The sequence below is a fragment of the Meleagris gallopavo genome, chromosome 2 (assembly GCF_000146605.3).
Source record: "Meleagris gallopavo isolate NT-WF06-2002-E0010 breed Aviagen turkey brand Nicholas breeding stock chromosome 2, Turkey_5.1, whole genome shotgun sequence".
Classification (NCBI taxonomy): Eukaryota; Metazoa; Chordata; class Aves; order Galliformes; family Phasianidae; genus Meleagris; species Meleagris gallopavo.
The window spans coordinates 72135866-72150054 of NC_015012.2; the positions used below are offsets into that span (position 1 = coordinate 72135866).

The window sequence follows — 14189 nt, forward strand, 5'->3', positions numbered from 1 at the left end:
TGCCATTCATTAATATTTTATAGAGGGCATAACTAACTTTCACTTGTACTTTACAGCGTGGAAGAACTACTACACAACTAACGATATTTATTTGAAAATTAAATAGTTAACTTAAAAATTGAGAAGTAAATATGAATCCTTGTTTGATCATTTCACCTGCGAAGGAATAAATCTATTCTTTTCATCAGATAAAAAAAATCATAAATGTGTTTCTTCTGATATTTTTCTGTTATGTCTGAACGTTTTTGCTGAATCTACGGGTTAAGATTTTTAAAAAATCAAACCCATTATATCATACAATTTCCTCAAAGCCTTTCTGCATAGTAATGAAGTTAAATAATCATGCTAGCTGATGTGGTACAAGGGAGATTAATGTGCCTGTGGTTATTCTGTTGATTATTTTTAATGTTATACATCTTTTACATTCTTAAGTTTGTGCTTGCTTGTTTTTCTTGTTAGATCAAGGTGTACCTTTCCCTCATCTACCCACAATGTATGTCCTTATCTTTCCTGTAGCTTTCATAATTTTTTCTTCCATTATATCCTCTGTCTTCTCACTTATTCTTTATGCTGTAATAGCATGTTCTGGCTTTGGAGCAAACACAAAAGGAGGAATAGCCTGTGCTTGTAGCCTTTTCATCTATTCTCAATAGTTCTATCTGTTATAAAATCATGAAACTTTCTCTCGCTTACAGTTCAGTATTCATCAGGACCTCGGAATAGCCACCTTTTATTCTAGAAGACTGAAGACACTGAATTGTCAGCCGTCAGTATGAAAAAATACCCTTGGGAACAGCAAGAAGCTGGTAGCTGGAAACCTTATTGTTGCATCACAATTCATTTAGTGACACCACAAATGAGGATTTTAATTTCTAAAATCCAGTGAAACCTGATCTAATATTGAAATTTAATTCTGAGTTATATTCCCAGATAGGAGAGAACAGTGTAGGAGTACAGAGGTTACTACGTGTACATGTAGAGCATACATCCCTCCTCATATTCCTTTTCATTCTTTTTTTCTTGATAATGGAAGTGTGGAGTCAGTTTTCTATTCCTACCACTTCACTCCTAATCCTGGTCTTTGCATCTGATAATGCTGAATCCTTAGGGACATAGTGAGAAAAACATGTATTGTGGTCATTGTTCATATTCCAGAGCTCCTTGTTTAGTTTCATCAGTCCCTAGCAGAAGCTAAGGACAACCTTGCTTTTGTGCCAAAAAGGTAGCATAGTGTGGGTCCTTTTTTTCCTCTCAACAGCAGCAGAAATGCTATAATATTTTGGACAGATTTTGGATTTGGGTAGCTTTATTCATGCTTGTTACAAGTTTGAAGAGGTAATTTTGAAACGACCATGGATGACTATAAATCCTTAAGCTGCAGATATAAGCAAGTCCTATTAAAAATCATAGTCTTTCTCTCTCATGAAACTAATCCTGGGATTTACAGAATGGTTCACTACACTGTTTTATTTATTAGAGATTTGTTCCAGCCTTTCAGAAATGAAACTATTCTTTACATATAGAAGTTATGTCAAGCTCAAAAGTAATTTTCAAATATAGAAAATCCATGTTTCTCCTTAGAGAACTATGCATATTTTTTAATTTGTGTTGTAAAATTAATAACTACTGAGATAAGCTAGAAAAGAACTAATAATCTACAGCCACTGTAAAGATACTGTATTCTCCTCAGCAGTCTCATGCATATTTTTATGTCTACACAATGTTTGTAAGTAGAAATTTCCTTTACTGACATAGAGAAATAGTACTAATATAGCTAAAAATTTTACAGTCTCAAAATGTTGTATACCTTGCTAATACAGAAATGCCTACTGAGCTTGGTACACAGTGCTATTGTATATACTGGAATTATATGGAGACTATAAACTGAGCAAAGATTACAGAAAGTATGTTGCATGTTGGTTAGGTTAGCACATATTTGGATGTATTTTTTTTTCTTCTTCTTTCATTCATTCCTCATTAGGTTCTAAGGCCTTTTCTGGAACGACAGTCATTTAGCAAGCTGCTATTAACTCTTTTGTTAGAAGTAAAGTTACATAGTATTTTAGGAGAAAAAACATACATATTTTTTTCTCTGCTGATAAATGAAGTGATACAGGAAGAATATATATGTTATTTCCAAAATTGTCTTTGTAGTAGTTATCAATCTGTGGATGTATTTGATCCAGAGTCTCATCTCCTTCAGAAATTAGAAGCCTCATTTGTGCTTCCTCTTAGATTAAACAAACTGTGATGAAACAATGAGGTTTTCTTCTTCTGGTAGAAAACGTAATTGAGCCTTGATAGTATTATGCACTAATTACTAATTTATTTCTTTATCAGCAACTGCAGCGAAGAATAGTTCTTCAAGGGAAGATGATACAAAGATTAAAATGTTTCAGTTATAGGGTGATACATGCTTTAAAAATACCTGAGGTAGGTGATGTTATGAAGCAAAGGACCCAAGGCAAGGGGAGTGTGTTAAAAATGGCACGTACGGTCTGTGCCTATTCCATGAAGATATCAATCTGAACTCAGATTGTTACAGTACAACCTAAGCATTCTTAATTGATTTAATGCCAATAGAGAAAATATTTCAATTACTAAGAGTAATCAAGCATTTCATTTGCTAGCTGTGCATTAATGCATACAAACTTTCAGAAGGAAGAAGTAGTGTTCTCATTGATATACAAAGTAATAAACATATAAAATGCAAATGCATTTATTTCCTTTATTGTACTTCTAGACGAGGCTATACTCTTACATTTTAAGAGGCCCTATTTTAGAGTGCCCATTAACTTTATTTTTAAATTGGCTTAGCGATTTTGATTTGCGGTCAGGATATCTCTGCAGGGTAAAATAATTTCTTCTAATCTTGTAAGGAAATCAGCAAAGATCACATAACTACTGCAGAGTTAAACTAGCACCAGTGTTCTAAGTGAGGCTCAAAGGGATCATATGCTTAACTGCTGTGTACGCTCCTGAGTATTAGTAGTACTACTATTTTTTTGGAGGAGCGGAGTAGAACATCAGTGATGAAAACATACTAATATCAAGCAATGTGCTGTTTGCAATTCTTGCTTTTTGATAGCTTTTAATTTAGGAATAAATGAATTACCCACGTATGGCTAAAGATTATGATAGTGTCTTCTAATGGGATACAGTTAAGAGCAGTAGCAGGTAACAAGCAGGGAAGATGGGTTTACTGCTTCCAACAACCAAGAGCAGCTCAAGAGAAGTGCAATCTCTACTCAGAGAAATACTACTTGCTTGGTTGCTAACCCTTCAAAGAGGATGAGGAGGGGCAGATCCAAGCTCTACTCCTTCCAGTCACTCAGGTTCATTGCTTGTCCCTGAGTATCCTGGGTTAGTCACTCCTCCTCACCTTGTGTTCAACCATTGGTTCAGGCCGTCACCTGGCAATTCTGCTGCACATCCATAAATTTCATGCTGAAATGTAACTGTAATTTAAAGGCTACTACTTTTTCATTTTTGCTTCTAAGTACATGATTAATCTGTAGTTAAATAAACTGTAAAAAAAAATGTTGGTTTATTTGTTTTTTAAGGATTACTGGCTGAGTTAAATTGTAATATTTTTTTTCCCTGGGAAATACAAGAAGTTTCAATTTGTAGTCATATATTAAACAAAAACGTTGGCTCCAGATAAGTTGAAAGTATGCAGTATCTTAAAGCACTTACATGCCTTACAAAAGCAGTGCAGCTGTAACAATACAAGATTAAAGAGAAATTTATATCCTGCCAAATCAGTCTGCACTTTGAAAGGTGCTGCTGTTGAAGGAGTCACAAGATAATGCAAGGATATGTTGAATTAGACCATGAAATGAGCACTTCCAATTAGAAGTGATAAGAAACACAGATTTTCCTCATAAAAAAAAATAAAAATTAAAGAGATGGAAGGCAGAAATACTTTGAACACAATTACATCTCTGTTAGCTTGAGCTCATAAACCCAGAATGGGAAGCATACTAGCATTTTTATTACAGTGTTGTTCTATAAAACAGTATTGTTTCCATCTGTATAGAAGTGTGGATGTAATTGAGATGCAAAAAATGTTTGATGCAGATATCAAAATAGAATTCCTATTGTTCTTTCAGCTATTATCTACACAGACTGCACCTGAAGAGCTCTTTTACTAACAGAATACTTTTCTTGTACAGGAGGTCTCTCGTCTTGGAAGGTTCTTAGAACTGACAGAAGCAAAGCAAGATCATGGGGATGAGGATATGCTAGAAGGTATCAATTCGTATTATATATTCGAGCATTAGTCCCTGGAAAGTTGCCAAGTGACTGCAATAATTTCTGTAATTATGCAGTTAAAACCATTTGCATCATGAAGACATCTAATTAATTCACAGATCTTATTGTACATGGTGGAAGAGGGATGAACTCCATGCAGTTATTGTTGCACTTGAGACTGTAGGCAAACTTGGCAGCTGATTTATGATAAAGTGTAAAGTGTAAAGGAATTCTCATGGAGATGGCAAGTAATCAAACACTACAGTTTTCATTATTATAATCAAAATTTTTGACATTATATTATTGACAGGACAAAACTCTCCACTGGTCAGTGTTTTTTAAATAATAATAATAATTTAATTCTTCTGACATTGAGTTGGATGAAAGTGCTTCTTGAAATAGGTGGGAAGAGGTACTGCCTATCCTGAGGGCTTACAAACTGCTCAAGCATGATTCAGTGTGGAGTTGGAAGGTATAGGTACGCTATTAATGACTGTCTTGTCTTACTTTCATTGTAATATTGGTATTACCAAAAATGGAGTAAAAGCTAGAATTTGATTACGTTAGGTTCTTGTAGGATCTGCAGAAAAGGGCCTTGATGGCACTGCCGATCAGCTCAGGAGAAAATCTATGCACAGTCCTATGGAGGAGTGTGACAGCTGGTACCAATGCCAATTGGGAGCGTAAATTTTGGACATTTTTTTTTTTTTAACTAAAACAAATGCTAGAATAGGTTTATTTATTTTTGTTTGTTTCTTTTGTTTACTGTCGTAGAATGATATTGTAAAACAGTGCTTTAGATTTATTTTGTTTTTAGTTCTCACTGTTCTAGGCTGTTAGTAATAGGCAATAAATTATAATAAATCTCCCTAATTTGAGTCTGTTTTGCCCATGGCAGTAATTGGTAAGCTATCTCCCTGTCATTATCACAGCCCTTGAGCAATTTTCCATCATATTTTTCTCCTCTCTCTTCCTTTGAGGGGGATTGAGAGAGCCAAGTGTTGGCGTTTAGCTGTCCATCAAGGGGAAACCACCACAGTGAGAAGTTTTTCATTTTGTAAAGGAAGAAACCATTTCAAAAAAGCACATTTATATCTGAAGGAGTCATCAGAGGATCAGGTGTTCTATGAAATATTAATACAAAGGTTATTAATACAAAGGTAAAAGTGTTAAAATAAGCATCTCAGTTGTTTCCCTGAAACCTGTAGAGAGGATCATGGTGAAGCAAGGTGGTTGTCTTGCAGCGCACGTGGTACCATGTGGAACAGATCTCTGTGTCACATTTCAGCCTCTACTCTTGGTTCAAGGGCATCATTTCATGTGATCTTGTAGTATGAGAGCTGAAGAAGTGATTAAATCTCGTATCTGGAAGGTATTCTGTGAAGCAGATCACTTTTTAGCATAGCTACACAGCATCGTGCTGTGTATGTGGATTGGTCTTTTCCCAGGGATGGTTTAGAATATGCTTAAAAAGAAAATGTTCATTTAACTACCAAAAATGTATCAAATTAATGATAACAATTCATTATCAGTTTTGCAACGTGCTATCATGTAGAACTGGAAAAAAAAAATGAGGCACAAAGAGGTAGAGGTTTGTGATTAAAAGCAACAGATGCCTGGAAACAATTATTTGCTTAAACATCATGGGAAAGATGAAGGAGAAGAGAAGAAAATGAGAGATTAGTATTACTTTTCTTAGTGGAGTCTGAAAGGACCCATTCTCCAGTTGATTCTAAAAAGATAAAATAATGAAGAGAATTTAGATATGAAACATTATATATTTTATAGGCAGTATTTATTTGTCTGCTTATTGGAGTCAGAGGTCAAATGCATATTTTATCACCTTCTTTGTGAGTGGTTTATAATATGCTATGAACTAAGGTATGTAACAATACATTTTAAAAGCAACTCAAAAAAAATGTCCTTCCATTTCTTAATTTATAATGCATCATATGTCAAAGAAGCCTGATGGAATTCTAAGTGCTAAAATACTAGGGATTACAAATTATCTTTTTGTTTTGCAAAAAAAGGCCATCAGGTTTTAAGAGTACTTATTTGACTAGGAAACACATTTTGAATGCACTGCTCTTACATATAAATCCCCAAATTACGTTTGCCTTTTATCACTACAAAGGGATATCATTAGGTTCTGCTCAGAGACTGTAATTCAATGTATTATTAAAACATTTTTTGCAGTACTGATAGCTCACACACCTAGTATTACATCCCTGTTTACCAAACTATTACAGCTGCTTTTCTTTTTGTTATTTAATATGAGAACATCATTACCCTATTTTGCTGGTAAGGAGACTAGAAAATTTTTGGCCACAAGTAGACTAACTGCAGTGAAACTTTGTTTTAGATCCTTATCTATTTGTTTTTAAGCCGAAAGCTGTTAGTTTAAAAATGAGTAATTTCTAGAATTGCCTGAAAACTTCTTTGGTTCTATCTATTGTGAGCATGTTTTATGCAATTGCTTTGTGCATTGTATTATGTGGTAATTTTGATTTCAGGATCAAAATATCAAGATTGCAAGTCAAATGACATACGGCATAGCATCAAAATAAGTAATATAATTAGAAAGTTGTAAAACTTCTGTGACAAAACAGGAGTGCAGTAATTATATATCCTTCTTTAATTATTATTCAGTATTTTCAAATCATTTTGTTTTTCCTGTCAATTAAAATTCAAAAATTGAAATACTGTCTTTCAAACTGAATTTAAAAATCTACATCATATATAGAAATTTTCAAAAAAAAAAAAGTATCTTTTTTTTTCTTTTTGAATTGGCCAAATTGTTTTGATAACCTTGTAAAGAAATGTGCATTTTTGTTTCTTAAAATGAATTATGGAAAGAAATGACAAAGTTTCAACAGAATAGTGTTTTAACAAGACTGTACTTTCCAATGAAAGAAGACACTGGCTGGAAAACTATTTGTCTGCTCCCTATATTGCCTGAAATCATAGCACTGGTATATAAGTAGTTGGAAGACATTTTCTCACAGTCCTATCTGATGGCTTCATTATTTTAGTTCTTTATTACTTTCTAAGTGCATTCTCACCTTTCATTATTATTTTTAACATTTCTATTTTGCTCTTACTTTTATAGCTTCATAATATCATTGTAGTAATATTTTATCAAAAACCACCAGCTAGGTCAGGAGGCGAATTCTGTATAGGAGGTGAGATGAGTTTTTTCAGTGGTGTAGGATGTGGTGTTAATAGTAGTAGGAGCCATCACTTAGCACCGTCTTGGTGGATGAGGAGAGAGCAGAGAATACTGCTTACTTTGAGTGTCATGAAGGTTTTATTACAAGTGAAACACTGTCTTCTATAACATCATTGGCAGCTTGGCAAAGAAGGCCTTGGAGGCACTGGTGGACAAGATGACCATGACCCAGGAGATACAGTAAGAAGACCAACACCGTCAGGGGCTGCATTAGCAAGCATTGCCAGTGGGTCAAAGGAGTTGATCCTTCCACTCTACTCAGCATTGATGAGAAGTTGCTTGGAGTGCTGAGTTCAGTGCTGGGTCCCTCAGTACAAGAAAAACATGGACGTGCTGGGGTGAGTCCAGAGAAGGGTCATGAAGATTAAGGGACTGGAGCATCCTTTATATATGCAGAGGCTGAGAAGACTGGGGTTTTTGAGCATGAAGAAGAAAAGGCCTGAGGGAGTCTGATCAGTATGCACTAATACTTGATATAAGGGAATTAAAATAAGGGATTCATTCTTCTCTGTAGGGCTTGATGACAGGACAGAAGTGAGTGGGCAAACGTTAAATTTCACCTGAATATAAGAGAACACGTTTTTACTGTTAGAGTGATCAAACGCGGGAACAGGTTACCAAGAGACGTGATGGAGTCTTGCTCCATCTTGTAATCCTGTAATTTCAGTGATCCTGTAATAGAGAACTGATAAAACTACATGCTTACTTTTGTATTTATAGTAGACTCTCACAATATAAAAAAAAAATCACCCATAAGTAGTAGTCTTTATGTGTTTATGTAGAGTCTATGTGTTTGTATTTAGACATCTTTAGATTATCGTAAATATTTAAAGTATTATAAAATTTATAAATTTGATTTCTTAGACTTAGAAAATACACAAGAATTTTCTTTATGGATGAGATGAATCCCACCCCTTACCTTTCTTTTAAGGAAGAGTGTCTGAAGTGGTTTTCTTCATCAGTAATTGTTACTGCAACAATAATAAAAATTCATTTTTTGTAAGCACATTTATTTCCATACAGGTTTGCAGATGCTTTGTTGTCTAAACTAGATGGAACATAGTTGTTTGATCTCATCTTTAATGATAATAATTTTCCCTGACTTGACTCCAGGTTAAGATTTCACGTTATGACTTCTTCCTTTGGAAATGCTATCTAAAAAATGCATGAGCCACTTCAGGTTCTTTTTTAAAGCTCTTGTATTTTCTAAATATTTTCATTATATTCCACTTGTTTCTATTCCCCCAAGAGTTCTGCAAGAGCCAGGACATTCCATTTGATTTTGTTTTCAAACAAAAACAAGCTACTATTCCGCACTGATAGTCTTTGAAGGCAGAAGAGCTTTTTTTTAACAAGGTCTTCAGCACCCTCTTTCTCAATCTTGAAAATCTGTGGAAGCTATCAAATAACACAGGTAAGATTGTTTTCTTTTCAATGCAGAGTGCTGTAATTCTTTAAGTATGTAACTTGCTAACTCACATGACTGAGAAATACAAGGAATCTTTTTTTTTTATGAAGTCCTCCTCCCATATGTTCAGTACAGCATACTTTTTGCCCTTTAGGGCCTGTTATTGACCTATGACATAGAAGCAGATTCTTGTACGAGAGAGCCACAAAACACCACCCTACATCTCATTTTAAATTAATATCTTCCCCATTAAGCTGTGGGGAAGAAATGGAATCACAACGAAAATAAGCAAATTACCATGTCATGTTTAGAGTCAGACTCTCTTTTAATGGAAGAGGCACAGTTGAACCATGATGCTAATCAGTCTTCTTGTGGGAGAAGACTATTAAGATTTTTGATGCAAGATATTATGGAAAGGGAATGAGTATTATACCTTGAAAAGAGGAAAATGGGAACTTTCTGGTACTTACTACCTTCAAAGAAACATCTTTAAATAATGAACAATTGTAAGTCTTCAAACATTTTTTATATTACTTTATTATTTTATAACTTGCAGTACTAATGAATAGGTCCACTACAAACTTATCCAAATGTAGGTAAATTCATGATTTGGCATGAAATGATGTATATAGTAAAAGGAAGAATAAACAGTTCATCAGTCATGTTTTTATGATTTTTTATCAGTATTCCACATCATAACATCATGTAGTGCACTGGGAGTTAAAGAACCAATGCTCCAGTTCTGTGGATTGTCAGTAGTTCTGGTTACCTGGTCTCAGAAGAGAAAAGTGAACTAAAATTCCCAGAAAACTTCATTATTCTGTTTCCATTGTCCATTAGCAGGGAAAGATAAAACTGACCGGGAATCACGAGACTGTCTCTTTTTATGTTCTCTCCGTTCCATGGCTGTCTTGCCTGCAGCATTAAAGATTTCAGTTTCAGAAACACACTCTCATTTTATTTGATTCATTAGCTTCAATTCCAATTGTATTGTATTATATTATATTATCTCATGTTCTACTATTATATTTAGTAAGTTATGTTTTTCCCTTAGCTTGTTGCTGCTGTTTTTATCTCGTCTAGTCCCATCTCTCTACCTTTTCCCTTCCCCGTTCCCCCTTTCCCAAGGTGTGGGACTGTGGTGCTTTTGCTCCATTGTCACAGAACTGGGCCTAACCAGGCCGAACTGTGACATCATTTAGGCAAGGAATTTGCAGGTTTGTTGTGTACAGTATTTGTATTTCTCTAACATGGTATTTATTATGACAGCTTGAAAGATGAAAAATTACACAGTATTGAGTTGTCTATAATTTCCTACAAAATGAATCAGAACATCTATGTTGAAAACATTGTAACTGTTATTTGCCAGGAAAGGCATCCTACAACTCTACAATTACTGTTATTTCATAAACTATTTCATAAGACATAAGTAAAGTCAAATAGTTTAATGAAGTCATCGTCCTCTGAGAAGTTGCATATTGACCCAATGGCAGAAAATCTATTTTATAACAGAGTTTGGTAATGATTTACTTGGCCACTGACTTGAGTAAAGAGGCCTTATATTTTCCTTTAGTATAACATATTGGATTTCAATATAAAGTGGAAATAAAAGAAAGATTCTATAACTTGATTTTTTTTTTTTTTAACTTTTTGAATCACACAGAGATTATTGTGTAAAATAAAAAGTTGATTTTATGTATTTTAGCTAGGATGCTATACTGTATTTAACACTCTTAACAGCTGACCTACTATCCTCCAGTGATTCAATAAACTTACAGACAGTGGACAACATTTTTAATATGCTGCTTGTTCCTTTATTCATCTCCTTCCTCCCTTCCTCCCTTCCCTTCTTTCTTTATTTTCCCACAAGAAAAAACTGCATATTTGGAACTGTTGTTGGTATCGTAGCTGTATTACTAAACAGTACATTGTCTCTTGTACTAACGTGGAAGAAAATAATGTCAGGAGACTTAGTGTAAGAACTCCTCAGCAACAACTAACACATCAGTGTGTTATTAACATTATTCTCATCCTAAAACACAGCACCATACCAGCTACTAGGAAGAAAAATAACTATCAAAGCTGAAACCATGGCACCAACTAACAACTGAACTGACTGGATGGGAGGTGCACATTTTCCTCAAAGGAAGAGGCAACATGTTTAATTCATACCTTTTATTTATTTATTTATTTATTTATTTATTTATTTATTTAGATTCAGTTTTTGTATTGTGAGTAATAGAGTGTAGCCATTTTTATCATACACTTCTCATGATTTCATAATAATGTATCCTATTTCTTACCATGGATCTCTCTGTCTTCTGAGTAGCCAAATTATTATGAATTCAATTCTCTTGTAAATGAGCTATTTCATTTCTTAGCTCTTCTCTGTCACTTGTATACTTATTTATATTTTTATATACCTTTTCTGAGATGGGGAGATCAGGACCCAACAGTATTTCGCATAGGTACTTATGAGTTTATGTCACGGCATGATCATGGTTTTGTGTTTTGTTCTCTATTTTCAACAAAACATTCGATTTGAGTGACTGACCTCTGTTGAACAAGTAAAATGTTTCATAAGACTCTCTCTGCTGCCTCTTTCTTTGCTGTTAAATATCTATTATACATACCAGATATGTGTTTTCATTGTCTATTCATTTTTAAAAAATATTATTATTAATTCATTTTTTATTATTTTTCCTTTTGTTTCATTATACATTTACTGACATAAAATTTTGTATTATATTTCTCCCCAGTCAGCTATTATTATGAGATCACAGGCAATTCTTTTTGGTCAGCTTCTCTTTTAATAGTCTGCACCACTTCCATTGTGGAACCCATAGAATTGGCATTGCCCTTTGCTACCAGATTTGCAACTCATTGGTAATCAATGAGAAGCATGATTGCTTATGCATGGCATAGTTTTTCTGTATGTCACTTGAGCAAAACTTTGTAGAAGTCCAGATATATTGTGCTGTTCACTCATAATCAATTTTCTGTTTTTTTTTTCTTGTCTTAAACATTCTATAGAAATTCAGTGTCTGATGCATTTGAAAATTTTGTCCCCTTGCCAACTTGTTACACCAAAATCTTTCTTGACACATCTATATTAGCATTCTTCTAACTTCTTAGAACTTATGCTCTATCTCTCATAATTATGTGATAAATATGTCTACTTTCTGAATGATGCTTCTTGACTTCTAATACACATTTATCTATTTAACCAAACCACCAAAGTAAGTCTGGTGCACTTTTCAAGATTGAATTTATAATATTCATTTACTTTCAGCTTCTAAACAAGTGTTTGATGAATCTCTTCATCACTCGCATTTTTATCTAATCTTTTAAAATCTTTTTGTGTAGAAGCTCATTTTTATAATTCCTCTTTTTATAATATAATATGAATATAGCGGATTTCCTTAACTTTTTAATTTCTCAGATGATACTGAATTTTATTATGATCTTTAAGTGCAGCATTCTGTAGCCGATCATACAGAAGATTGAAGACTAATCTCACATCACTTTCAGGGATACTAGACATAAATTTCACATCACAAATTGAAGTAACAGATATTCAATCTGTATACAACTGAATTTTTCATCAGTATTGTCTCCAAATTCATAGCATGTTAGCACCATTGTCACCAACCTGATAATACTGTAACCCTCAGTATTTTCCTTTATCTGTAATGTTATGAGTTTTATACATTTAGTTTTCGTGGCCCTTGTTGCAGATGATTTGTGGTTAATATGATTTGTGTACCTCCTTTCTTCTAGTCTAAGCTGTTTATCGCCTCTATGATTTATACTATGATTCATCCAACTGACTACCACTGTCTATTAAATTTCTGAGATGCATAAAAAGATGAATTTTAACAGCTGTTATATAAAATCCTTAAATGAATAAATGATAAATCAATAAGGTATATAGACTTTGGTCTGAATAAACAATTCTAAAATCTTTGAAAACTGGATTTGATCACTGAAGCCTACACTTTTTCATTTATTGCTTATTTTAACTGAACAATTTTGATAGACTATCAGAATAGTTTAACAGAATAGTTTAGACAAAGTAAAACTGTCAGTCATAATGAAAATAATTTCCATGGTTAGTCAAGATTTTCTTTCATTTATTTGTCTGTTTCAACTAGGAGAGTTGTGATTTCTCGCTCTAAAAGACAGCTTTTTCTAGTTTGTATTCTAGTAAAATATGAGCATTAAGGATTGATATTGCTTCTATGGTGCTTTCCTTTCAATAATAGTTGCTGGCAGTTCTGTCTATACATCTGATCTATACATAAAACAAAATCCTTTAGGGTAGAAGATACAGCTTCATTGTGTAACGATATTTATTAATCTTCTGTAGCAGTATGTTAGATATTTCACTTGTATGAGACATCATTTTTCCCTGGCTCAGGTAATGGAGTTTCTTGATTGCCTTAATACTCATGGGTGCAGAACACTAACAATGGTCTGGGACCTCTCTGAAGTAACTTAATCTGGACTAAAATCAGCAGTTTCATCATCCAGAGAAATTTATTTCATAATGATGCATTCACTGTGAGAAACTAGATTGGTTGAGAAATCATTAAGAGGTATATTTTTTGTTTCTTGTCCATTAAGTCAAAGCTTTCATATACAAAGCCATTAATCTATTCCTACATTTCACACGGCTGCTAGTATATAATGTAAATTATATTCATTCACCCATCTCATGCCCATATTCACAATATCAGTACAGGTATAGGCATCAGCAAATTCACTTTAACATTTGCTTGCATCTGCAGTTTTATAGAAATATTACAAATATTGTAAATGTTGTTCTGAAACTGTTATGTGGAATCAGTTTAGAATCATTCATGACAGAGATTTACTTTTTGTTTTTTGCCAGTGTGCCAATATTTTTTGTATGTACATCGAATATATTACTGCTGTGATTATTATTAAGAAACGGGTGCCTGCAAAAATAGCAGCTAACATCAGAATGACTAGGGTTTACACAATACATTTTTGTATCAAAGTAGAAGTCTGTTGTATCCCTTAAATATTTTTCAAGCACTGCAAATAATTAAGTATGCATATTTTAACAGAAAATGCAAATGAAATAGTCCACATATCCTCAGAAATTGATTTCTGTCATGCTTTGCAGTAGACATGCACTTACTGCAAATTATGCTTTGTAAACAAACGTGGTTAAGTATGTGTTAAAAGCAATGGCACTCTTCACAGCTTTTTAATAATAACTCATCAACTGCTAATGCACTTACTTTAATTTCTCTAAACATTCATAGTACA

General features: G+C 33.6%; 2 long non-coding RNA genes across 2 annotated transcripts in view; one reads left to right on the top strand and one right to left on the bottom strand.

The window, feature by feature from the left end:
• Positions 1-8211, top strand: part of LOC109366194 — a 10028-nt gene extending 1817 nt beyond the window's left edge. Inside the window, exons 2-3 of the long non-coding RNA XR_002112339.2 lie at positions 4176-4251; positions 7604-8211. This is a non-coding gene — a long non-coding RNA (uncharacterized LOC109366194). The remainder of the gene's footprint in view (positions 1-4175; positions 4252-7603) is intronic.
• Positions 8212-8400: 189 nt separating this feature from the next.
• On the bottom strand, positions 8401-10436 carry LOC109366195. The gene is made up of 3 exons (XR_004158964.1): positions 9989-10436; positions 9661-9806; positions 8401-8454 (listed from the first exon to the last, which is right to left on the bottom strand). It is a non-coding gene; the product is annotated as an uncharacterized LOC109366195 (long non-coding RNA).
• Between the last annotated feature and the right edge of the window lie 3753 nt (positions 10437-14189).